The sequence below is a fragment of the Ictalurus punctatus genome, chromosome 21, assembly GCF_001660625.3.
Source record: "Ictalurus punctatus breed USDA103 chromosome 21, Coco_2.0, whole genome shotgun sequence".
NCBI classification, from domain to species: Eukaryota; Metazoa; Chordata; class Actinopteri; order Siluriformes; family Ictaluridae; genus Ictalurus; species Ictalurus punctatus.
In genome coordinates this window covers 5,682,501-5,708,619 of record NC_030436.2, presented here as the reverse complement: position 1 = coordinate 5,708,619, position 26,119 = coordinate 5,682,501, and the positions used below count along the sequence as shown (strand labels likewise).

General features: G+C 39.7%; 1 protein-coding gene across 1 annotated transcript in view; it reads right to left on the bottom strand.

The window, feature by feature from the left end:
• The window catches only part of dock3 (dedicator of cytokinesis 3), a 233,896-nt gene that overhangs the window by 103,044 nt on the left and 104,733 nt on the right, over positions 1–26,119 (bottom strand). The window lies entirely within an intron of this gene.

The window sequence follows — 26,119 nt, the reverse complement described above, 5'->3', positions numbered from 1 at the left end:
CATCGTGAAATTCTTAGCAACACGAGCTGTATCCAAATGCAAAGACTATTCGGAAAACTATTTCTACTACGACGATTATTAAAACTATTACGAAGATTTCCCATTCAAGACCTTCGAATGTGTCTTGTAAAAATGCCTATTAAGGAACTTCATTTAGTTTCCCTAAAGGAGTACTGCTTTTTCACAATAAATACCTCTTTGAATGAATTTAAAATAAGTTCCATGTGCTTTCATAGGCATCTACAAAAACTGACCATGAATGTTCTGAAATATTACCCAAGCCCTACAGATAACTATGCATTGATTTAGATTTGAAACAAGTCTTGATTTTACCTTGCTAATAATGATAACTATTCCCTTCAGCTCCTCAGAAAAACAGCCTTAAAACTGACACCTGATTTGAGAATAAACTAGGGGTCATTCTGTCTCAAGTGGTCCAATGCACTGCTGTGTGGCCATTTTTAATTTTCCTCATGTTTTTGAGCGATTGTATCTATGTATTGGCATTGCAAATCCACCAGTTTTTATTTAATTTTACTTTAACTAAATATGGTTTAACTATGACTGCCATGGCATAACAAATGTTTGGTCATACAGCGGCTCAGGATGGTCCTAGCTCCTTGGAACAAAAGCTGATCTCTAGAGCACATTACAAGGTACATGTAAATAAACATTTTACACATTATTGTTCCTTAGACTTAGAAATTAAGTCCATATGTAATGCTCAAGATTGTTCACAGTTCCACTTTTAGGGTCAGTTTATAATGGGAAGGGTTCGAGTCTCAGTCATAATTTTTTTAGGGGGTACCTGGGTAGGTATAGCATGCATGCAGAACTGTCAGGCTTGAGACTTCTCTTTCTTTCTTTTCTTTCTTTTTTTTTTTTTTATAGAGGCGAGAAATTTATCCCCCTCACTTTCGGATTCAATATCTCTAGTGGGGGATGAGATACAAACCTGAAATTTTCACAGAAATAAGTCCTCTATAGTAGGTTTCATGTATGCAGAGAAGGAACTCTGAACTACGGTTCCCAGAAGAGACAGGAGAGGAGCTGCTAACCACGAAGCAAGGTTCACGTTGCTCGTCGCGACAGGCCGGCTCTGTCACTACTTCCGGGTTCAGTCCCTGGCAAAACACAGTCTTTAGGGCTGGTTCGTTCCAGTCACTCCTTGCCGCGACAGTCTGAAACTCGAAGGCATACTCAGCAACACAACGTGAACCTTGCTTGATGGTTAGCAGCTCCTCTCCTGTCTTATCAAAGTTTTAATAAAGAAACAAACAACATACAAAAGACACTACAACTTCGAGGCAAAACACTGTGGCAAAGATTAAACATAAACTAAAGAACAAAACCACGGCTACAGAGACAAAGGCAAAGAAAGGCTAACGTGAGACCGATAGCGCAGTGCAAACTGTGGCTATATACACACGAGTGCTCATTTAACAGGAACGTGATTCAGGTGCAGGTAGTCATGTGACTGTGATGCAGCGGCTTCTGGGAACTGTAGTTCAGAGTTCCTTCTCTGCTTACATGATAACCCTGATCTATCACGTTGGTACAGGTGTACAGTTCGTATGCGTGAATAGATTTTATCCAAATATGGAAGTAAAGTGTTCAGTTGGGTGTTTTACAAATAAACAGATACAAATAAACGGTGTTGTTTCTCCCGTGATCAAAGCAGTGAGTGAGTTCTGTGCTATAGCCACTTACTGCTTACTGCTTTTATAACCTTTAACCTATACTTTCATTTTTAAATGTAATATCAATGGGATACAAATGGCATTCCAATCATGGAATCATGGCTTCTGGTATCTATTCCCCGTTCTAGATTAGTAGGATAATGCTGAAAAGTTAAAATCAAAATTTGCAAAGAATATTCTGTTCTGATGAATATATTTAAATCCAATTCTGACCCAGGCTCAGTGTAAAACCTAACCGCACTAAATGCAGCAAATCCTACTAACCTTAATCCTCTGCGCTCTGCACGGGACAAAACCATGCGGAATTGGATAAGAGACGTTAGCTTGATGCTAATCAGAGATGACTGAAGTGATTTAAAACCAATAAACAACCAGTGGATATTCAAGAGTGCCTGTAATTGAGTTACACTGATGGAATTGTGATGTAAGAGAGATATACATTTCCTTATTCCAAGGTGATAAAACTGAAACCAAGAGCTCCAGCGTGTAACCTAAGCTTTCGTTATGTGTAAATGTACATGTTCAAAGTAATAAACTAAGCTACAGTAGTGTGTTTAAATTCTTCTGCAGTACTTACATGTCAGCGATCAAGACACATTTAATGAATAACCAATGACTAATGCAGACAGTCATTAGATCTAGGGCTTCGGAAATGAATATTTTTGAATATTTAGACAATTATGGAAATTAATCGATAAATCATTGATTAATCAGCTTTTTGTTTATTTTTAAAATAACATGATGTTAAAGAGAACTGTCTGGCGCATCTTAACATTTAATATCTTCTTACTGTACGGAATTCATCTAGGGGTAAACTAATTATTCTTCCCTGTTATAATAACTACAATTACAAAAGCACGGTGGCTTAACACGTGGTTAACACGTTGCTCCAGGATTGGGGGTTCAAATTCTCTCTGCCCTGTGTTAGTGGAGTTTGAATATTCTCCCTGTGCTTTGGGGGTTTCCTCTGGGTTCTCTGGTTTCCTCGCGTAGTCCAAAAACATGTACTGTAGGCTCAATGGCATTTCCGAATTATCTGTGGTGTGTGCGACTGCGCCCTACTCTGTGCCCGTCCAGAATGTCCACACCTTTTGCAGCAAGTTCCCTGGGACAGACTCCCCCTGCAACCCTGTGTAGGATAAGCGATATGGAAAATGGCTGGAGGATGGATGGAATTTATTTTAAATAAAAAGAGAAGATATTTGAAATATGTGGCTGTAAATGTGGCTGTTCTCTCTACAGTGCCCTCCACTAATATTGGCACCCTTGGTAAATATGAGCACATAAGGTTGTGAAAAATTGTCTTAATTGTTTAACCTTTTGATCATTTTGTAAAAAGAAAAAAAAAAAGAAAAAAAAAAATCACAAAAATATTCAGCTCTCATGGATATCAAACAATTGCAAACACAACACGGGTTTATATATAAATATAGCTTAAATATAGTTTTGCAACAATTATTGGTACCCCTATGAATTCATATGAGAGAAATATTTTGAAGTCTATTCCCATTCACATTTTACTTACTTTTTTTTTTTTCCCAGTAAAAATTGTAACCTACTTCGTATCTGCAGGAATACAGTTTAAGAACAAATTCAGCTTTTACCTGTAGCTTGTATTAACATGCAGATTTAAACGAGTGGTGCATCACTTTGCATTAAGTCTTAATCAAAAGAGGCCAGCCCGGCCAGACTGCTTTTAGTCACACACCAGTGCACGTAATGGAATTGGGAACAAAGCTGATGTGCAGAAGGTGTGCCAAGTTCTTAAAAAAAAAAAAACCACACATACATTTTTGTTACAAAAATAAATAGAAGAGTCCTGACATTGGGGGGGGGGTTTGTGCTGTAAACTCATATCTACAGGAGCAGGAGGGGGTTTAGGATGAAAAACTCATGACATGATTACGCTACATATATTCTAAATTTATATAAAGTACGCTGCTGCTTGTCTGTGATGTTAATGTCTATGTTTGGTGCTTTTCTCTTTGGAATCTCATTCCACTGTCTGTGCATATCTACAAGTCTGTACCCTCCAACTACACTCTTTATAAAGCACATGCATACAAAACACACATGCAACCACAGCCTCATTATACACATGTATGTACAAAACGATCAATATGGAGCATGTGTTGTCAATTTCTGCACACAATGGAAAATTCACAAGGGATTTGACAACCGACAAATGAGAATGCACAAGGATGTCCATTTGATCCTTCACCCAGACGCACAGCTGCCACTGATGATAGCAAGATTCTTTACCTCATAAAGGATTAAAGGCTAAAGGATATAATGGAACAGTTACTCAATTACAATAATACTAATATTCATCCATATAAACGGGCGGAATACAGCATATCTTTTAAAACCTATTTAAAACCTAATTTATTTCTTAAAATGTGTAAAAACAAATAAATAAATAAAATAAATAATAATAATAAAAAAGCAGCCTCTGTCGAATTGTGAAAACTTGTGAAAGTGTCTCATATAGTGTATCTGAAGAGTTTTGCCTCCTGTTGGTAGCTTTTAAACAAGCATTGTAGCAGAGATCATATCCTAAGATTTTAATCAAACTTTTTCAGACACTGTTAGAAATCTGGCTGTCTTTGGTTAGACACGTCACAATACGAGTTCTAAGACCACAGATCTGAATTCCTGACCAAAGATTTTCCTTTATGATGTGCTACTGCGCCTGCAACAACAAAATCGGGCTGAAAATCGTATCGTGATAAAGCTTCTGCCAAATGAATAAATGTAAACAAATTACCCAGTGTGTATTAGTACTCTCAGAAGAGCAGTTTTAATAGTGGACAGAGTGTTAAATAGAATAAAGCACAATGATAAAAGACTCAATGCAACATTAAGGGCAGCCACTGCCATAAGCACAGCCTTTCAACTTTCAGACAAATTTAAGCTTTGGGCTGCAAGCATTGTCGCTCATCCTCTGCAGCATCTCCCCTGCTGTTAAAGCTCACTGCACTCGCATAAACATTTTAGATCAGTTTCATCTCAGAGCTTGTGGTTCTTGCGATAAGATCAGTGGTCATATATCTCCAGGGCCGGGATCAGCACAGCCGAAATGACATCAAAAGCATCGCTGCACAAAGGCCAGTACACGGTAGAGCAAGGATCAGACTGAACATTTTCTCTTAGGATAATCAGTTAGGATCATCTTAACTTTATGGTGAAATGGTTTCAATTCAAACTAAAGACCTTTTAGTCTGATCTGACCATGATGGCCAGTTAGGTAATGATTTTATTTCAGTAGTGTATGTATTTTTGTCTTTGGTGCATAAAGAACAAAAACATGCTTCATCAGTTTCATATGTTGAATGTGAAGATGGCTAGCACTAGATGATCTTGAGACTCGATTTGCAAGTTAATACATCATTTAGAGACGAATGAAGGTGTTAAACCATTAAGAGATTTAAAACACACAAACAGTAATACAATTTCATAGTTAACTCCAAGAAAACAGCCAGGCAATGGAGTGATGCTGAAATGAGCACTGCACAAGCACGTTCTGTTTTGTCAACTGAGAATGAATCATTTTCAGTGTGAATTCATTAGAAGCTTCAGTCAGTTAATGAATATTCCAGTGACAGGAAAACTACTGTTAAAAGAACTAAGAGACTTCAAACTGCGCCAAAGCTAAATGTGCGTATATCAATCAAAAGACTTTACCTAAGAAGCTTTGCATATTAAGGTGTATTTGAAACGAAACACTTGCAGAGTTAATCCAAATAGCATGTTAATAATAAAAATTCACTTAGCAAGGAGGCACTAAATCCACATTAAAGAACTGTATTTATTCTTTAACTATAATGTAAATACAGCACACATCCCTAAAGTCTTCTACACACAATAAAACATGAACGTTAAACTCAAGCTACACAAGAGCAGTACATTAGTTCAACCTGAGAGGTGGAAAATATCACAGATGGAAGATCACATGTAGAGCACGATTATAGTGAGTCATGGCACATCCCATGTTTTATTATTAGAGACAACTTATGTGAGGGTGTTTGGTTGGTTAGCATGATGGGTAATGGCTAAACATGTGCGAATATTATTTTCATATAATAAAGATCACTTAACAGTAGACACGCTTTAGATTTATATTTATCTGTACATTTTCTCATTGAATAGAAGCTTTAAAAAACCAGCATGGATCTCAATTAAAAAATAAAAAAATAAATAAAGCTACACTTTTTTTTTTTTTTAGTTTAACCTCTTGAAATTTATTGAAATACTCATTTAAATTTGTCCAGAATTTAAAAAAAAAAAAGAAAGAAAGAAAGAAAGAAAGAAAGAAAAACCAAAGCTGTGGTTATGATAATTTCTAAACGGGACAGAATTTATCTTGGGAGCACAAACTCTGTCCAAAACGACTGCCTACATAATACACAGGGAGACAATAACAATATTGTGTAAGACGTTCTGACTCAGAGGCTGACATAACATACAGAAAATAACTTGCAGAGATACAAAAAGTAGAGGGATCAAATAGACAAAACAGGAACACTAATTGAAAATGTGACTGGCTGAATTGCAATGAATAATGTGCTTTGGCGATGAAAGGCATATTGATATGTAAATTTCCAAAGCAACGGGAAATGTCGAACAAAGTTTTAAATTGTAGGCGTCCTAATTGCAGGCATGTCTTTCACCGAAAAAGAACACGATTGGAACAGGGGCAAAAATGATGCTGCTATTGGAAGTTCTTTGCCTTTTCTTTCTAGAATTTAAATAAAGTAAACAACAGCTCGGCTTCCTTTCAGTTCAGACCTTCAGGGTGGTTTTCCCGATTGGACAAACTGTTCATGTTTCCGCCTGTCATTGGCATTACAACTGAGCCCTCAATATCTGCTACCCATCTGACTAGACCTGCTATCCCAAATGACCAGGTCATTGTGGAACAGCAGACCACATTTTGAAATTATAGGTCTGGCCCCTGGAAGTGACCCCAGTATACTGGCATTTATGCAAAGGCTCAGAGACACGGCTGTGATTGTGTGTGTTTTCTAGCTATGTAGTAGTTGTATGCAGGAAACTGAAAAGTTGTCTGACTATGTTAGGACATACCCATTAGCTTGCAACACAAATGATGCTTTGGCATTTTTGTAGAGTCAACTAGAAAAATCTCTTTTGGGGTTTGTCTGTGCTTGGAAACAGCTTGACAGGTTGCTGCTAAGCAGAGAGACTACTCAAAACTTTCACACAAAGCCTGATGCTAAGCAATTTGTCCAACTTGCCATATGAACCAATAGTACACAAGTAAACTTTCTGTCTAGGGGAGAATGATGGCCATCTTCTATAGCCTGTCAATCGGAGCACTAGCTAATAATTGGTCTCACGTATACGGAAGAGTGTAATTAGTGCTCTCCTCCAAATATGTTCAGTTGCCCTAAGACATTTCATTAACAGAAGCTTGGAAAAATGTGGCACTCAACAGATATCTTAGAGCAGTGGTCACCAACCATCTTCCATGAGATCTACCTTCCTGCAGGTTTCATCTCCAACCAAAATCTAACACACTTGTTTCAATTGATCAAGAACTTCTTAAGGCAAAGATTAGATGGTCAGGTGGGTATGATTATAGTTGGAGCTAAAGTCTTCAGGAAGGTAGAACTCCTGGAACAGGGTTGATGATCACTGTCTTAGAGGATGCATGGGTTATCCCTGATCCTCCTCAACTGGTAATTGCTGTGTAATAGGGGAGATTCAGCAAGCATTTGATAATTGCCTATGACTAAGGGGGGAATACAATGGTGTAGAAAAAGAAAGCAATCTACCATGTTGTTACTCTTTATAAACGTATCTTTGCACCACCTACAAGTAATGAGTTTGTGACATCATTACCCTTATAGCCTATATAGTGGTGTGACTTTCTTATCATAGTATACCATCATACCAGTACACAGTCACACCACTAATCTCAGAGCGCTAGTTAGATATTTTGATATATTCCCCAAATGTGTTATTTATGGAACTCCCTTAAGTCGCTCCAGTGCTTAGATTACAGTAAAGGTATAAGTTACAGCTTCAGTTGTTAGTAATAGAAACCTCCATAAAGAGCAGGCCTTAGAACAGTTCCAGCTAATCTTCAGTTCACTTCAGTTCAGCTAACATTTCCATTTTATTTTCCTAATCAAATGCTGATTAAAATACATTTGGTCAAATTGGCATACACTCACATCTCAGGCCGGTATTAACAGCACAGGACAATTATCAGATGTTACCAATATTGTTCTGTTATTCCAGTACACAAGACAAATGCCATGATTTTCATTCAACCACAACACTTCATAACCAATGATGCATCCACTTCCTGGAAAGCCGACTCTGGAGAAGACATATGACCCTCGTGTGGTCGGTGCACCACCAAGATCAATACTCCTTTAATGACATCTATACATCTACCCTTCCTTAAGTAAAGGACTAAACAGACCGAAACCAACCTTTTTTTTTTTTTTTCAGTTCATCCATTAATATTTTGTTAGTTCGGTGAGCTAGAACCTCACATAAGATTTTAACTAAACACATCATGTGTTTGCAATGTCTGATCTTTTCTGTACACTAGGGGTTGAACAAACTAGTCAACTAGTCGACTAATAGATTTAGTAGTCATCACCGCTGTGGGGCAGTAAGGAGATGCAGGTAGATGGTAAAAGAAGCAGACTAAATTAGTTTGAAAATATTCCAGATTAAATGAAGCCAGTTCTACAGTTAACTGCACAAGAATAGTCCTGGAAAAAGATTTTTTTTTTTAAATATTTGTTTTTCTACTCATTCATGATCTGCAATAACTAGGCAAAATTACATATCCCAGAATTCAGTGTATAACCACATGTAACTGAAAGTTCTGTATACTGTACTGTGCAATATATAACATTTAACACCTGGTGAATTCGATGGTATAGTGAAATCCATTGTGAGCAGCTCTGTGTTAAAGAGCCCTTTCAGAGCTGCGGGTTGCACATTGCACATTAGTATCCAACCCCACTAAACTAGTTAGGAATCAGATCAGCAGCACATGCCAATTAAGAGGCTGATCCAGACTCATTTTTGGTTGATAGTGAGGATGGAGTTGAACATGGTGGAAAAACCTGACAGATGCTGCTATAGACATCCATCCATCATTAAGCTATTTGGAGCTACTATTCATTGTTGTGTTTCAGAATCAACTATTTTAGCTGAGGTCATCCACACAAGTGCATTTTAAGAATTCCATCCATCCATTTTCCATACTGCTTATCATACGAAAGGTTGCAGGGAAGGCTGGAGCTTATCCCGGGGAACAAGGTGGAGGACACAATGGATAGGGTTCCAACCCATTGCACGGCATAACTGCATACCCATTTACGGGTCCCAACAGTGTAGACAATTTGGAATTGTCAATCGGCCTACAATGCACGTCTTTGGACTGTGGAGGAAACCGGAGTACCTGGGGGAAACCCATGAAGCATGAGGAGAACATGCAAACTCTGCGCAGACAGGGCAGGAGTGGGATTCAAACCCCCAACCCTGGAGGTCCAAGGTTGGCACATCCTTTTGTCATGAACAGTGTAGCATAAAAAAAGCAATAGCCTTTGTATGGCTGTTCAGAAAAGTGTGGCTTGATGCATTCTTTGCTACACAAATAAAGAGATGTCCTAAAACAGTTTTTGCTTTAGCTCAAGCCAAAGACATCACTGTAGCACTCACCCTCTGATGGCATAAGATACTTTTATCTTGTGAGCCAATTACTTACAGTGCTTATAAATAACTCACTAACTCGACCAGACACTATACGACACTGTCCCTTATTGCACTTTTTCCATTGCAATGCATTTAAGAGAGGAGTACGTGGCTGTTTTGAAGTACCTTTCGCTAGCATCAAACCCTTCAAATAACATTGGTAAAACAGACCTGGCTTCCAGTTATTTATTTATTTTATTTTTAACCACCCACTGTCCTGGCTCATTCAAACATATGTGTGGGCAGTGGAGATACTGTGGAGAAAACTGGCTATGGCAGGTAAGTGTTAGCAATAGTGAAGGCGGCCGCTATGCTGGCACAGTGAGTGGGTGATAAGGAGTGAGAGGGAGTGAGTCAACCCACGATAAAGACACAAAGGAGGACTGAGAGAACAAGAAACAGGGGACACTAGCATGCTAACAAGCTAATATCACAACAGCCCGAGTTTTTCCTGGCCTTGCTTCATTGTAATTTTGTTGCTAGCACTAGTGCTAACAATCATACTGCTGTTAGCACAGTGAGTGGGTGGAAAGGTGTGAGTCAGCTTCCATGCAGTGGAGAGATTGCAGAATGGATTGAGAGTAAATAGAGAAGGACGCATTAACCTGCTACAGTAGTGTGCGAACATTACATTGGCTTAAAGAAACGGATTTCCTGAAATAGTTTGGGTTTTTTTTAGTTAACATATTTTTTCTTGACATTTAGAACATTGAAAGTCTCCCTGTCCTTAAATCTAGTCTCCTCCATTTTCACTATGACACAATGTGTATCCTGCAGTATTAAGTGGTTACGGATAATAGCTGCTATACAAATATTTCCATTTTACATGATTTTAGTCAACAGACTACTTCAGATATTATTTCTAGCTGCTAGGAAAAGTACACGGGTCATTTCCTTCACTGAAAGCTTCATTTGTCAAAAACATTAGCTCTAGCACAGAGGAATTCTACCCTAACCAAGCTTGAAAGGTGCTGTTAACGGCAGGGTCAAAGGTCTAAATTAAACTCTCACTTTTAAATTAATCTCACTTGTTTCCGTCATTTTTTTTTTTTTTAGACCTGCACTTTGAACAAATGCCCATTTAATATTTATTTTATTGCAATTCTGAAAGAAAGATTATTCGAAAACTTCGAGAACCTAAATTCAAGTTATTTAAAATTATAAAGCAATATTTTAGAGACCCTGAGGTACGAACTGTCATTATTAGGATGCTGTGGTTACCACTTAAAGCTGCAGTGGTACACTGTACACTAATGTTCATATATTTGGTGCCACATCTCTGACATTTATGTATATTTATACTGACATTTACATCATTGTTGGTTGACACATTCAGGTTGATTCAAGCGCCCAATAGTGGCAGCTTGGTGCTGGGCTTTGAACTCCCACCTTTCCATATCCCAAACCCTTAACCATGTAGCCATTAATCCAATTCAGAAGTCAATCTATATTTCAAGACTTTCTGGTATGATGGTGTGCACTAGGAAAGCTATACACTCACTGGCAACTTTAATAGCTGCTCATTCATGCGGTTATCCAATCAGCCAATCAGGTTGCAGCAGTGCAATACATAAAATCATGCAGATACAGGTCAAGCGCTTCAGTTAATGTTCTCATGAAATAGTTTTGCAGTTTCAGTGAGCATATGCCCATTGTAGCCTCAGATTTCTGTTCTTGGCTGAGTTTCTGAAATACTCAAACCAGCCCATCTGGCACCGATGACCATCCATGTCAATGTTACTGAGATCATATTATTCCCAGTCTGATGTTTAATGTGAACTGAAGCTCTATACCTGTGTATATGCATGCATGATTTTATACAATGCACTGCTACCACATGATTGGCTGATTGGATAATGTCCAGGGATACAGGTGTTCCTGTTAGAGTGGCCGGTGAGTGTGTAACATAGTTCCAATTAGGTGCAATTAAGGAGTTTCAGGAGCAATGCACTACCCATCAAGAGCATCCCTCCATCCATTTTCCATACCGCTTATCCTACACAGGGTTGCAGGGAGCCTGGAGCCTATTCCAGAGGACACGGGGCACAAGGCAGGGGACACCCTGGACGGGATGCCAACCCATTGCAGGGCACAATCGCACACACTCATACACTAAGGACAATTTGGAAGTGCCAATCAGCCTACAACGCATGTCTTTGGACTAGGGAAGGAAATCAGAGTACCCGGGAAACCCCTGAAGCAAATGTTCCTATGTAATAAAATTCCTACTAGGAATTACTTGGTGTGACATAATGAAATCCTTCAAAAGGAAAGACATGCCTAAACAACTGACAAGCAAGCCAAGAGCGACACCAGGGAGGAAACTGAAGAAGAAGAAGAGAGCCTTTATTTGTCACATATACATTACAGAACAGTTAAATATTCTTTACAAAACCCAGCTGGACAGAAAGCTGGGGTCAGAGGGCAGGGTTATTCATGATGCTGCACCCCTGGAGCAGAAAGAGTTAAGGGCATTGCTCAAGTGCCCAATAGTGACAGCTTGATGGTGCTGGGGTTTGAACCACTGACTTCTAAGCTGCCACTGTTAGGGGGAGGAGGCAGCAAAAATCCTTGTGAGAAACCAAGACTCTTCCCAGCACCAGAGGTCATCACAGGGTCACTCTAGCAGTAAAGAGTCCAATTTCTATTTTTTTTGCAGTTTGTATAACATGCAACGTGAGTTGACTAGATCTTCTACTTCCTGACCTTTAAAACTGGAATCTGATTGGACCAGTTTTTTTTATTATTATTAAAAAGTAGACCACATAATAAAACTAGTAAAAGGTTAAATATTGATGCTATATTCAGATGGATGAATATGACATGGATGCGTTTGTTCGAATACGTTTTCATTTCTATACTAACAATTCACACAGAAACATTCAAGAGAGAGAAAATAAGAGATGCTATTGGGAGAATTACTGTTTAAAGCTGGTATAACATAAGTGAGAACAGGAACTACTTTGTCGTGCAGATGTTCCATAACAATAAACGGCGAAAAAAGCATAACATTTTGTTCATGAATAAATTAAAAGGTGGTAAAGGTGGAATAAGTCACTTTAGGAAAATAATCCACTTCCTTTTGAGCCCTATCACACCTCGAATAATCATGGATTATTTTCCTGTAACAGTACTGCCCATCTTGTGTTATTGCTTACGTAAATCAAACACATATTATTCTAGTTTTTCTAGCTTCTCCCCTCAGACCCATCAGATGTAGATGAGGCACACAATCATGCACACGTTAACAGAGCTTCATGCTGCCTGATAGGACTGTGTACATATTTGTATATAAACTGCGGGAAGGCGACTGAGCTTTGGGCAGTGTAGGCTAGAGTAGGAGGATGAATAGTGCGTGATAAAGATCATCATGGTCAATCTGTACTGCAGAAACATGACAGAAATCTACCTAGTGTTCTTCCACAAACACACTACAATATACCCTTACAAACAGCTGAGATTTGATAATAAACAAAGCATTTAATTATGGCATAAACATCTGTATTCACTTGCATACCTGTAAGTTTGATGAGTTCTCTCTACCTCAAATCCACCAAGAAGAACTTCACAGTGTAATTTTTCAGAGACCAGGTCAGACTGACTCTGCTCAAATATTAATGGCTCTCTCTTAGGGTGCTTCCATATATGACGTATTTAGGCAGTTTAAATTAGTGTATTTATCCCCTTGATGCATTTATTTTTGGCAAACATGAGCGAAACACCTGGTCCGAGTCACCTGCGAGGTTGCAGGATGTGACCAATGAATGAAAGACCTTCCTTCTGACATCAATTTTAAAATATTCAATTACACAGATATAATAATAGTTGAGAACCCCCCCCCCTTACAGTTCTTAGATCGCTTTTGACAGCTCCACAGAGATCTAGTTAAGTCGACAAGTGGCTCTCTCTAAATGCAGCCCTCCGAGGACAACTCTGTTATTTTCCAGTGTTCGGTTTTCACATCCTCTCCACAAATACAGGCTTTACAGTGCCATAGCTATGAATGATGATCTCTACAGAGATCTTGCTGAGCTTAAGCGACAGTGGGGGATCTAATTCTGCAGCAAGCAGCTTTCCTGCAGGTCATCTTTGGCACCTCCGGATTTCCACAAACACGATATTGCGTCTCGAAAAGAAAAATACAACAACAACAACAACAAAAAAAAACGTAGAAGGCTTCAAAAGTGCTGAAGTGTTTCTGCAGAGAAGTTTAACATTTGACGCACATACAGAAGCTCTAGAAATACTTTCACCACTGTCCTAACTACAGACTGCAGCTGCTTTCAAGCGCTGTTCTCTGTGAAGAAAGTTATCACAGAGAATGAAAGCAGGATAAATGCACCAAAAACCTTACTGCAGGAGATGCCAGATGGTCGCTAAGGTAACAGGAAAATAACGCCTCTGTGTGTCATTAGCTCATGCTGAGGTCACAACCCCGACATGACGGAAGGCCCTAAACAATCAGGAATACATATTCGTTCATACAGTAAGAGAAATAGACCACCAGGCCTTTCAGAATCATCAAAAGAAACACGGACGAGAATGCACAAACCTACATAGGATTCACGGAAAGAAAACAGAGTCACTTACCCATACAGAAGCAAGCGTCTCTTCTCGTTCTGTCCCTCAGCTCCAAATAGGAAGATGTAAACATGAGTGTGACGTGGGAAGCAAATAATAGCCTGTCAAATAGCCTGAGCCCCCTTCCTCTCTGAGCTCCCGCTCTCTTTTTCTAGTCTCAGTCTCGCTTTCTAATGCTCATGCTCTCTCTTTCTCACACTCGCACACAGCCACCCACGGAAACAAGGATGCAAAGGATTCCTAAGCAGAGCTCTTAAGGTGCATCGCATAAATTAATAACCTCACTCTTTCATTTTCCTAAACACTTCACAAACAATGCATATGGTACTCTGCTTATCCCGTTCCTGTGCGCTCATCTCTCTTTCGCTCTCGCTCTATCTCTTTCTTTCTCTGTTCGCAGAACTCTTCTTTTATCACTCCCTCCCCATGTTCTCTGTGCTATAGTTACCTAACTAACATTGTGTGAAGCTCTCAGCAGCCCACACACACGCACCCTCCCGCGCCGTCTCGCTAAAAGCACCAAGGATGCCATTGGTCCAAGTGGATACCAGTCACATAGCACCAGCTGTGCCATGTCTTGCTCTTCCTTTCAATAATTATAGAAACAATAACACAGGTGTAAGCACAACAAGCATTAGCCAATATGTGTAGTTGTTGTGAGACACAGTCATATAATGTCACGGTAACAATGAAACTTAGCAGCTTCATTTCTTTATCATACTTATCATAACATACATTACTATTACCTACTTAAATAAACCTACTTTTGATAAAAAGAAAACATTCAAACTAGAATATTTTATTATATTACTGGTGTAAAATACTATAAAATAAATGGTGGCTTAACAGTTAAGCCTCTGGGTTGCTGATCAGAAGGTCGGGGGTTCAAGCCCCAGCACTGCCAGGCTGTCAGTATTCAGGCCCTTAAGTTTACCCTTAACCCTCTCTGCTCCATCGGAGCTGTATCATGGCTGACCCTGTGCTCTGACCCCAGCTTCCTAACAAGTTGGGCTATGCAAAGAAAAGAATTTCGCTGTGCTTTAATGTACATGTGACAAATAAAGGCTTCTTCTTCTTCAATCTAGATCCATGCACTCACCATCCAATTTAATAGGAACACCTGTACACCTGTTGGATGTTGGTACCAAATGGGTTGGTTTGAGTATTTCAGAAACTGCTGCTCTCATGGGAATTTCACACACAACAGTCTCTAGAGTTTACACAGAGTGGTGCGAAAAACAAATAACAGTGAGTGAGCGACAGTTCTGTGGGTGGAAACGCCTTGTTGATGAGAGGGCAGAGGAAAATGGCCAGATTGGTTCGAGCTGCCAGGAAGGGAACAGTAACTCATATAATCACTCTTTACAACTGTGGTGAGCAGAAAAGCATCTCAGCATGCACAAAACATCAGGTTGGGCTACAATAGCAGAAGACCACATTAGATTCCACTCCTGTCAGCCCAGAACAGGAATCTGAGGCTATCACGCACACAGACTCACTGAAACTGGACAGTTGAAGATTTGAAGTAAATAAATAAATGAATCACTGGGAATCACATTTTTCCAGTCTTTAACTGTCCAGTTTGGGTGATTCTGTGCCCATGATAGCCTCAGACTCCTGTTCTTGACTGACAGGAGTGGAACCCAATGTGGTCTTCTGATGTTGCAGCTCATCCATCTCAAGGTTTGATGTACTGTGCATTCTGAGATTCTTTTCTGCTCACAATGGTTGTAAAGGAGTGTTTATTTGAGTTACTATTGACTTCCGGTCAGCTCAAGCCAGTCTGGTCATACTCCTCTTATTTCTCTCATCGATAAAGGCATTTCAGTCTGCAGACCCTCTGCAAACTGGATGTTGTCCCCCCCACCACCATTTGCCTAAACTTTAGAAATTGTTGTGTGTGAAATTCACAGGAGATCAGCAGGTTCTGAAAATATACAGAGCTATCTTCAACCTTGAAAAAAAACTTCTTGTTTTTTCCACCTAGAAAAGTGGAGGTTATTATAACAGCCCACATGACTCGACCTGCCGAGGTGTCCTTGGGCGAGACACTGAACCCCAAGATCCTCCCAATGGCAAGTTAGCGCCTTGCATGACAGCTCTGCTACCACTGGTGTGTGAGTGTGTGTGCATGGGTGAACGAGAACCAGTGTAAAGCGCTTTGGATAAAAGCGATATATAAGTGCAGACCATTTACCATGCAACAAGAATGTAGGTGTGATCTGCCAGGTGTCCACATACTTTTGGCCATGGTCAGGTGTCCACATACATTGTGGCCATATAATGTATTTGAGCTCAAAATACCACTTATTGCATGTGTTATTTGAATCACTTAATTTTTACCCATTTTCATGAATAATCCGGGTGCATTTAAAATTTAGCCAGCCAGTCCATATCACTGAAAGTGTCTGGCAAAATCTGCTCAGACCAGTCATAACTTTGCACTTGCATTTAAACTTATAGCAACTTTTACTATGGCTGTCTTTTACTTTTTCCACAGTCAATGCTATGTCTAAACACAGTCTGCTTCTATAGACTGACTGCCAAGTTGGGGGCTACCTCGGAGTTGACAGGAATTATTGTAATTGTAATTTTTGGATGCAACAGCTAATGTTATTGGATGCAACATGCATGTTAGGCATGCATTTCAGTCTGCCTAACTAGAAACCCATTTGATGCCATGTAAACGCATGTGGTTAAAATCTGATCAGGATACAATCCGAGACTCATCAAAGCATGTGAAAGATAGTTTTCAGACAAATGGGGATATAGAAGTTCTCACTGATTCAAGCTACTAATGCAAACCAGAAAATATGAAACTGACCTGGTCCTGAACATTCAAGGCACTTGCAATCAGGTACTGAATAATAATTTAATTCAACGTTATGTTACAGTAATGTGTGTAGGCAGTGTTGGTGTTTCATGAGTTTCTCACCTACTCCCGTGTCCATGTAGGCCTCCTAAAACATGCTTCAAGTTGGATTTGCTCATAGGTGTGAATAAGTTTGCAATTGACCAGCATCTCATCCAACCCTGTGCCCACTGTTCCCAGAATAAGCTCTGGATCCACCACAACCCTGACCAGGATAACTGAAAATGATGGACGTTGATACTGTTGTAAACCTCCTATAAATTCAACATGCTTGATTACAGAGCGAAAACAGCTAGAAAAAGTGTCCGTGTCAATTCCACACAGACTGCACTGAAGAATATTATATAATGACCTACTATTATGACAGCTCATCTTCTTTTATGGTTAGCACATAACGTATCATTAGGGGCACTCTCCATATTTACATTTAAAAATATATATCTACCTGATTTCAGAGTGCTTACTGGGTATTCTCCTGGGAGTTTAAACCCAAAGCATGTATACGTTGCTAATGCCTACATCAGAGACATATTGAGACGATGGTTTAAAAACTCAAACAGCCAGACAAAGCTCATACCATAGGAGACATGTCTGACACACGGCACAGGTGCACTAGAACAGCCTCAGTGGAATAAAACCAACCTATATGGACCATCTATTGGGGGGCAGTTAAGTGGAGGTCTGAAAATGGGAGGACCATTGATGGGCTGAAGAAACTGATTTATACTTTTCCTAAAAATAATAATGCTGCTGACATGAACCCAAACCAAAAGCATTTTCTTTGGAAGAATGAGACTCATAAGAGATGCACTGTCCAATCCAACACATAAACAGAGTACAAAGCTGATTAATTGAGGGTCTTGTTCAAGAGCTCTTTGGTATCCTTGGGTTTTGAACTTCTTCTAGACATTAGCATATGTTCATTTATTCATTCATTCATCTTTAGCAAGTGCTTTATCCTTGGCAGGGTCATGGTGGATAGAGAGCCTCTCCTGGGAATACACCCTGGATGAGACACCAGTCCATTGCAGGATATCATGCTTCCGATTTTATCATTTTATATCAGAGGGTATAAGATCCTCTTACACAATCACTTTCGTAGCTTCATGTGTCTTGGCTAATTGTCTACATTTGAGGTAAGCAGGAAATATGGACATTATTCAAGTTACCACTAACCCCAGCTGTAATCAGTGCGATCATGGTAACTAGTTCCCATCACCCATCTAAGTAATTTACCACTTTATACATGGCAGCCCAGACACACACTCATGAGCCTCCAAAGAGACTGCAGTACTCAACACATTATGTAGGCCAGATCAATGGAAGTCAATAGATAGAAAGTCAGTAGAGAGAAATGTAGAGGGAAATGGGAGCATGACCATTCATTAAGACCATCAGCTGAAGATCAATAGCAAACGTCAGTGATTGGCATAGGTAAAAAAGCTAATATGAATGTTGGGGCTAACTCTTGCTAGTTTTATTAAATGTTAAATGTGAGTGTAGGGTACTACTAGGGTCAGAGTATTGAAGATGTCTTGTAAGACCTCCTAAGTACGGTTTGCAAAAAAAAAAAAAAAGAAAAAAAGTTTCTGGTTGTTTGTTTGCCCTTTATTGAATAAGTTGTCAGCACTTGCATCCGCCTTCGCCTCCAATTCGTGACGTACTGAACGATTTGACGCAGTACAAGGCAAGTGTGTAAGGGGAATATGCAAATGTGTATGGGGAAAACATTATAAAATGCTGGTATATAAAACTGCTAGCTTACTTGTTAGCCTTGTAACTTCAAAGCAAAACTGAAGAACTGCAAACACACATCATGTCTTGGTTAATCACAATTACATTGAGGGTAAGGTGTAAATTTGATTCAAATTTTATTCGAAAACTTGTGTGGATTCAGATGCATAAACCTAATGAACACACAGTGGTGTGATGTAACTGACTGTAGTATTTCAGGCAAATGTGTCAGAGGTGGTGATTCATCGGTCCTGCTCTATTGGACTCTCCAGAACCGAAGCACAACCTGCTTATAGCCCATCGCATCCACACCAGTGGCAGCCATACTCACTGTATGCTCACATTGATGTGTGGTAGAAATAAATAAGCATACTTATATATTATGACCACACAAAGAGTCTCTCGCAAAAAAATAAAATAAATCAAAACAAGCAATAATTGTGTATAAAAAATCTCTGTGAAATAATGTATAGAGCTTATCATGCTGGACATTAAAGGAATACTCCTGTGTGCTTCAATCTAATCTCTATAACAGGGGTATCCAACTAAAATTTCCAAGCTTTAAAAAATAAAAATAAATAAATAATAATTTAAAAAATAATAAAAAAAAAGGTCCAGTTACATAAAATTCCTTGCTAACAAAGGTCTGGATAACGAATGAATGGTGGTAACAGTTCATTTTAAATGTTTCACCATTAGTGATTAGTTTATTGCTTGGTTTTGATTAGTATTTGTGCTTTATGTTACAACTTTTGACTAGCACCATGGACTCTCGCTATCAGCCCAGAGAGGGTAAATAATGACCTCTAGCCCTGCAGATAGTCCTGGTCCGATGGGCTTCAGAGATTGTTTAAGTGGCAACAAGGGATCTGTTACACTGTGCAAAACCAAAGTTGGTGAACTATAGCGCGTGTTATTTTTTAAATAATTTTTTCAAGGTTTTTTTTTTTTTTTTTTAAATCTTGTTTTAGCCCAGACTGCGGCCTGCCAGGTGATGACCCCTGCTCTATACAATGCATATATGTAGTGGGGTAAGACAGGGGTAGCAATTTCACTAACTGCATATTTTTAGTGCTCCAAATATCCATATCTGTATCCCTGTTCGTATTCTCATTAAACCATAAGTGGGAATGGCCGGAACAGAAGTTTATATATTTTTTTTAAATTAAATATGATCCCTACTCCTACAACTGCAAGCAGGTTCGTATCTGATCGCCCATATGAAAGTAAATACCGTGCGCGTCTCAACCAGATGCCATGTGTGGGCTACCGTTCTTATTCGCATCAATTTGTGTAGATTTCTTTTCCGGTCTACAGAACACTATCGGTTCATCCCAAATAATGTATTGGTATTTGGTTACGTCCCTAATCTATAGCTAGGCAATAATTTCAAAACATTCTACTGAAAGAAGAAAATAACATACAAAAATCCCCTTAATATTGAGGAAGTCTAAAGGTGTATTCACACATACAGCGACTCGCAGTGACCGGAGACTATTCATTTTCAATGAGAGCTGACGTCGTCCACTAACATGAGTGACCGCGATCATTGGCGACTAGATGTGGGCATGTTCAGCGACTTTGAACGTTGAGAAAAGTTTCACTTTATGCAAATTTGGAGCGACTACCAATGCGACTGAAGATAGTAGAGCACACATGATCCGTAGCCGCCCATGCTCACTAGCAGAAGCAGCGCCATTGCAGCAGTAGCCAATTATCCTAGCTTAGCTTAGTTTAGGATCTTATCGGGTTTAAAGCAAAAATAATAATATTAATACAAGAAATAATAATGAAACACACTCACTTTTTATTGCAATCAAGCAAAATCCTAGTGTCGCTCCTATCTTGGGTGAAGTGTCTGGCTTGTCGCTGCTTCTGCGCCTGAGTACGAGCAGCACCAAGCCGGACACTTCACCCAGCAAACACAGAGGCCGTGGCCGAAGAGCTGCGGTCCAGCTCCCAGTCACCATCGAACATATAGTGACTGACACCCTGATGGTGATGTTCACTTACTGAGTTAAGGAGCTACACCGGGATTTGCTCGACTGGAAGAAAAAGCGAGTGTGTTTCATTATTATTATTTCGCTTTGAACGTGCTAAGACCATAAGCTTAGCTGAGCTAATTGGTGCTTGCGCTTTTGCCGCACATAGATGGCCGCAATGACGAAGAGAACACACTGCTTCTCCTTCATCTCCTAGGATATGATGCATATATACACTGGTGAATTTCATACAAGATCGCTCTCCCTCCCAGAATGTTTCATTTTAGCAGCAAGACAACAGGTTTGTGGTCAAAAGCGGAATGCTAGTTGCGCCACACATTGAATAAGTTCTGAGCCGTGTTTTCCAGTTCTATGTTTCCCATTGTTTCTGGAATACTGTACTTCCTAGAGTGTTACTTCCGTGTCTTCTTGAGTATGGATTATCCTTGTCTGTTTCCGGTTCTCTGGTGGACTAGTGGCTAGCATACGGTGCTCTCAATGCCACGGCCCAGGGTCTATTCCTGGTCAGTGAACCAGCCGCAGCCACTGGAGGTTTGCACAAGCCAGTACACTTGTAGTGCTGGTCCAAAGCCATGAAAATTGGGAGAGCTGCTTCAGGAAGGACATCCGTTGTAAAATTTGTTCCAGAATCAATATGCGGATGGGTGATGTGCCGATGTGACAACTCTGAAATGGGAAGAGCTGAAGGAGGTGCAAGGAGGATTACCCTGGTCTGTTTCTATGTATATATTTGCTGACCACTTCTATAGACTCTTGCTATGATTTGTGCATTAGTGGATAAAAAAAACATGCTGAGTATACACACTTGTGTCCTGCCGCTCGAGACATATTATAGTAACTACCTAATCGTAAGACCTTTCCTGTGGAATGGATTTAGCTTTCCATTCACGTACACATAATACAGAAACATATTTTTAATGTTTACTGAGAGAATTCAACAACTGCCCTTAGACGTCAATTATAAGTGAATTTAAAGTAAACTGGATTTGGGTTCTTATTTATTTATTTTTTTTAGTACAAGGAAACAGGTTGAAATTCTCATCTGTGGTCATCGCATACACACTACAGGTATAAAACACAGCAGATAAAGATTTGATTGAAAAACACTGACATGTCCTTTAATGATTTCCAACGATATCCACCGACTCTCTTCAGCAAAAGGTTCCTGTGATGATTATGGCATATGAAATAAGTGTTTAACTTTGATCACTGATCTCCGAATTCAAACTATATTGATCTTTTGTCATTCAGTATTAAGTGTGTCGACATACTGGCTAGAAATGAGTCACTGTAGGGGAGACTGAGGCATAAATTACATACAAAAGGGAATGCTCTTCTCAGATGGAAGCTGAGAAAGAGAAGAGTTGAGCTTAAAACAGGATTATGGGACAGTGGGGTGAGAAAATGACGAAGATTATTAGTGCACCATGTTGACGATAGAAGGTCAAACATAGCCTCACCCTGTTTATTTTGTGCAAATCGTATTAAAAATCGCAGAACTAGGATTAGGATTAAAAATGGTCTTCAATCATCAGTGTAAACATTTCTGCCCATTACTGTTTAATTCTATATGAGCATGCACTGTGCTATTGGCAAAGTCTTGGATTCATAAATTTTAGAAGTCTAAAATTCATTGATATTACACACAGACACACACACAGACACACACACAGACACACACACACAGACACACACACACAGACACACACACACAGACACACACACAGACACACACACAGACACACACACAGACACACACACAGACACAGACACACAGACACAGACACACAGACACAGACACACAGACACAGACACACACACAGACACAGTGTCAATCCTGGCTATGATGCAGTCTAACAAGTCATCGCTAGGCATCTCCTTTTGGCTCACAGTGCTGGACAGCCAAATTTTACCACTGACTATAGAGCAACTAGTTGCTTAGCAACCTTTCCAAGCACTGCAGAGTGATGCAGGAGAATACGCCGATACCGCACAGATCCGAACAAAACTCTGGGCTACAGACAGGATTTCTAGCAACATCTACCTAGTCGGAATAAGCACTCTGAAATAACGGATTCACATCCCTACACAAGATACCTAGTTTCATAACTCAAGGATACTCAAGTATTTTTATATGGAATGGAAAAATAGGATTTAGGTATGTGTGTGTGTGCGCATGTGTGTGTGTGTGTGTGTGGGGGGGGGGGGGGGGGGGGGCGATTGCAGGGACTGCTCAATATTATATAATTTATTAACAGAACCAGGGAAAGTTAAAATTAACAGTGGTGTGTGTGTGTGTATCGATCTATCTATCCATCTTTCTTCCTGCCTGCCTTTCTTTCTGCTTTTTGATATGTTTGTCTACCTGTCTCCTTCTCTGTCAATCAGTATGTCTATCTGTGTCTTATATGTCTGTCTAAATATCTGTCTGTATATTGATCTGTCTGGCTATCTGTCTCCTTATCTGTACATCTGTGTCCACGTAGCTTTCTGTCTGTCTGTCTGCATGTCTATCTGTCTGTGTATCAGTCAGTCAGTTTGTCTATCACTGTATCTGTGCAGTCACCTGTCTGTCTATCACTCAGTCTGTCTATGTCCTTATGTCTATTTGCTTGTCTCCATATCTATTTATCTGTATGTCTGTCTCCTTACTGATGTTTTCCCGGCTCATTATCTGTATGTCTGTCTACATATGTGCCTGCCTGTCGATCTGTCTCCTTCTCTGTCTTTAGGTCAGTGAGTAGCTGTGTCTATCTATCACCATATCTGTGCGACCACCAGTCTCTGTCTGTCTGTCTGTATGTATATCTGTATATGTATCTTTCTGTCTCTTGATCCCTCTATTAGTCCATCTGCCAGTCTGTCTGTCTTCTTATCTGCCTGTCTGCCCATCTTTCTCCTTATCTATCTATCTGCCTGCATGTCTATCATCCATCCATCCATCCATCCCTCTATATATCTGCGTATGTATCCATCTATTGCTCTGTCTATCTACCCATCTGTCTGTCTGTTTATCTGTCTAGAAGCATTTACATGTTGTTGGGTAATGACATGCTGCAGTAGAAGAAGAGCCACTACAGTGGAAAATAGCAGGGTATTGATGATGTTCATAAAGCAGGCTGCTTGACTGAAACATCGTCATTGAGCACAACAATTCTCTCGGAAGCACTAAAGACAAACTCACTTGTCACGGAACGACATTGTGCCTGGGGAAATGGACAATACGCCGAGTCAGAGGACATGCTGTGCCACGTCAGGCTCGTTTCAGTTCGGCTGAGTGAGATGATTGGATGCTCGTCAGTTTGGAACAGTAGGAAGCACTACTCTCTCCTTTTTACCAGGTGCTCCCCACTGTGGCTGCTTAGAGAATTCTGCTTAAGCACTGTGGTAAAGCGGTGGAGAGGGGACAGAAGAGTGTGGAGGAGGAGTGGAGGAAGGGAAGGGGAGGAAGTGGTGGCAGAATGAGTGTAACTATATACATGCTGAATTGATTGTAAGCTTTATCTTTCACTTCCTTTCAGTATTAGGTTTTCAGCCGACTTGGTGTTGAAGGGGGGGCATCCATCACATCAGCTGTACTGGTTTTAAGAAACAGTAATAAAATACCATTTCTGGTACTTTATAGGTTTCTTTATATACATGCATCCACCCACCCATCCATCCAGCACTGAGCAATATGCTCAGCCTTTATCCAGTGCCAGTAACTGTCACAGTAACTGTACCATTAGACCCTTTTTCCATAAATTTGGTAATGGTAAAAGCATTTTGCACCAAACACCAACTGTTTTTCTGTTGTAAATCAAAACGGAACCTGGCGGAAGGGCACATCACTCTGACTATCACATTAAGCCCAGAATGCATAAAGTGGGTCAAATTGACCCAGCAGGGTATGATTTTTGAACTATTTGCAATAAAAGCATTTATTTTATATATTCCATGTAAGCCTTAAGAAACTTGCTCTTTCTTAAAACTCTGTGGATTTCTCTGAGCTATTGTATGCATTCGTATAGGTTTTCCTTTTTTTTGTTTGGTTTATGCATTCTATGGTAAAATGATCATGTACTTGATGAATGCTTGTCACATTTAAAACTCTGTCTATGTATTTGGATAATCTGATTTGCTCTAAACACTTTAATAATAACATTCAATGCTGCTGTTTGTCCATTTCCGAGTATCTCGGGGTCTAAACCAGAGAACATTCGACACAACGAGTCGAGGTCATCATAATGGCCTGGAGCCTTAGAAACAACACTGCATGAGATGAGCCCACGCTCTTCACAACTACATTTATACTAACAGGCAAACAGAAACTCCGAGACTAAAGCCTTAAACTCCAGTTAATGACTGTCCTTCATATTGTGAAGCATCATTATACAGGTTGGCGAACGTGTAAAAATCACAGGGCATGCTGTGATAAGAAAACAATCGACAACAGAGTGGCGTGATAAAGGTGCAAGGTGGGAAAATTCACCCAGGATGGGGTGCCAATCCTTCGCAGGGCACCACTCACACACATTCACACATATGGGCCTGAAGACCATCAAGGAAACTCACATTGACACAGGAAGAACATGTGAACCTCCACACAGACAGTAACGTGAGCTCATGATTGAAGATGTGCTAGGAGCTGTGAGGCAGCAGTGTTACCCACTCTGCCACTTTGCATCCCAAGTTAGCTCGTCATGGTACTGCTGTAAAGTACAATGGTGTCTGTCCTGAAGACAGAAACCATACATTATTTTATATTTTATATTTTATATATATATATATATATATATATATATATATATATATATATATATATATATATATATATATATATATATATATATATATATAAAAATAAAAAGAGAACCCATGTCACACCCCTCTTCATCTCCCTCCGCTGGCTTCCTGTAGCTGCCCGCATCAAGTTCAAGACCTTGATGCTCACCTACAAGACCTTGTCAGGAACAGCAACCTCCTACCTCAACTTTCTCCTGAAGGCCTACGTTCCCTCTCGCAATCTGCAATCGATTAGCGACCGACGCTTAGCAGTTCCAATGCACTTCCAATCTCAATCCGGACTGCAGAATCTCTCACCATCTTCAAAAAACTGCTAAAGACCCACCTCTTCCGTGAACACCTAACCAACTCATAATAAAAAAATTATATATATATATATATATATATATATATATATATATATATATATATATATATATATATATATATATATATATATATATATATATATGTGTGTGTGTGTGTGTGTGTGTGTGTGTGTGTGCGTGTAGATGACTGTATGTGTTTCTTTGCTAAGTGACATGAGTCATAGTGTTACATTACCAGTTACTGTAGAAATGATAAAATATTAGAACTAGCACATTAAAATGCATTAATCTGAGATTTGCCTATTGTCCGAGCTGTGCCGTTTAAGAAAATGAACTCTTTCTGACTAATCAGATCTGACAATTCAACATCTCTGTATTATAATTTAAGTTCTCAAC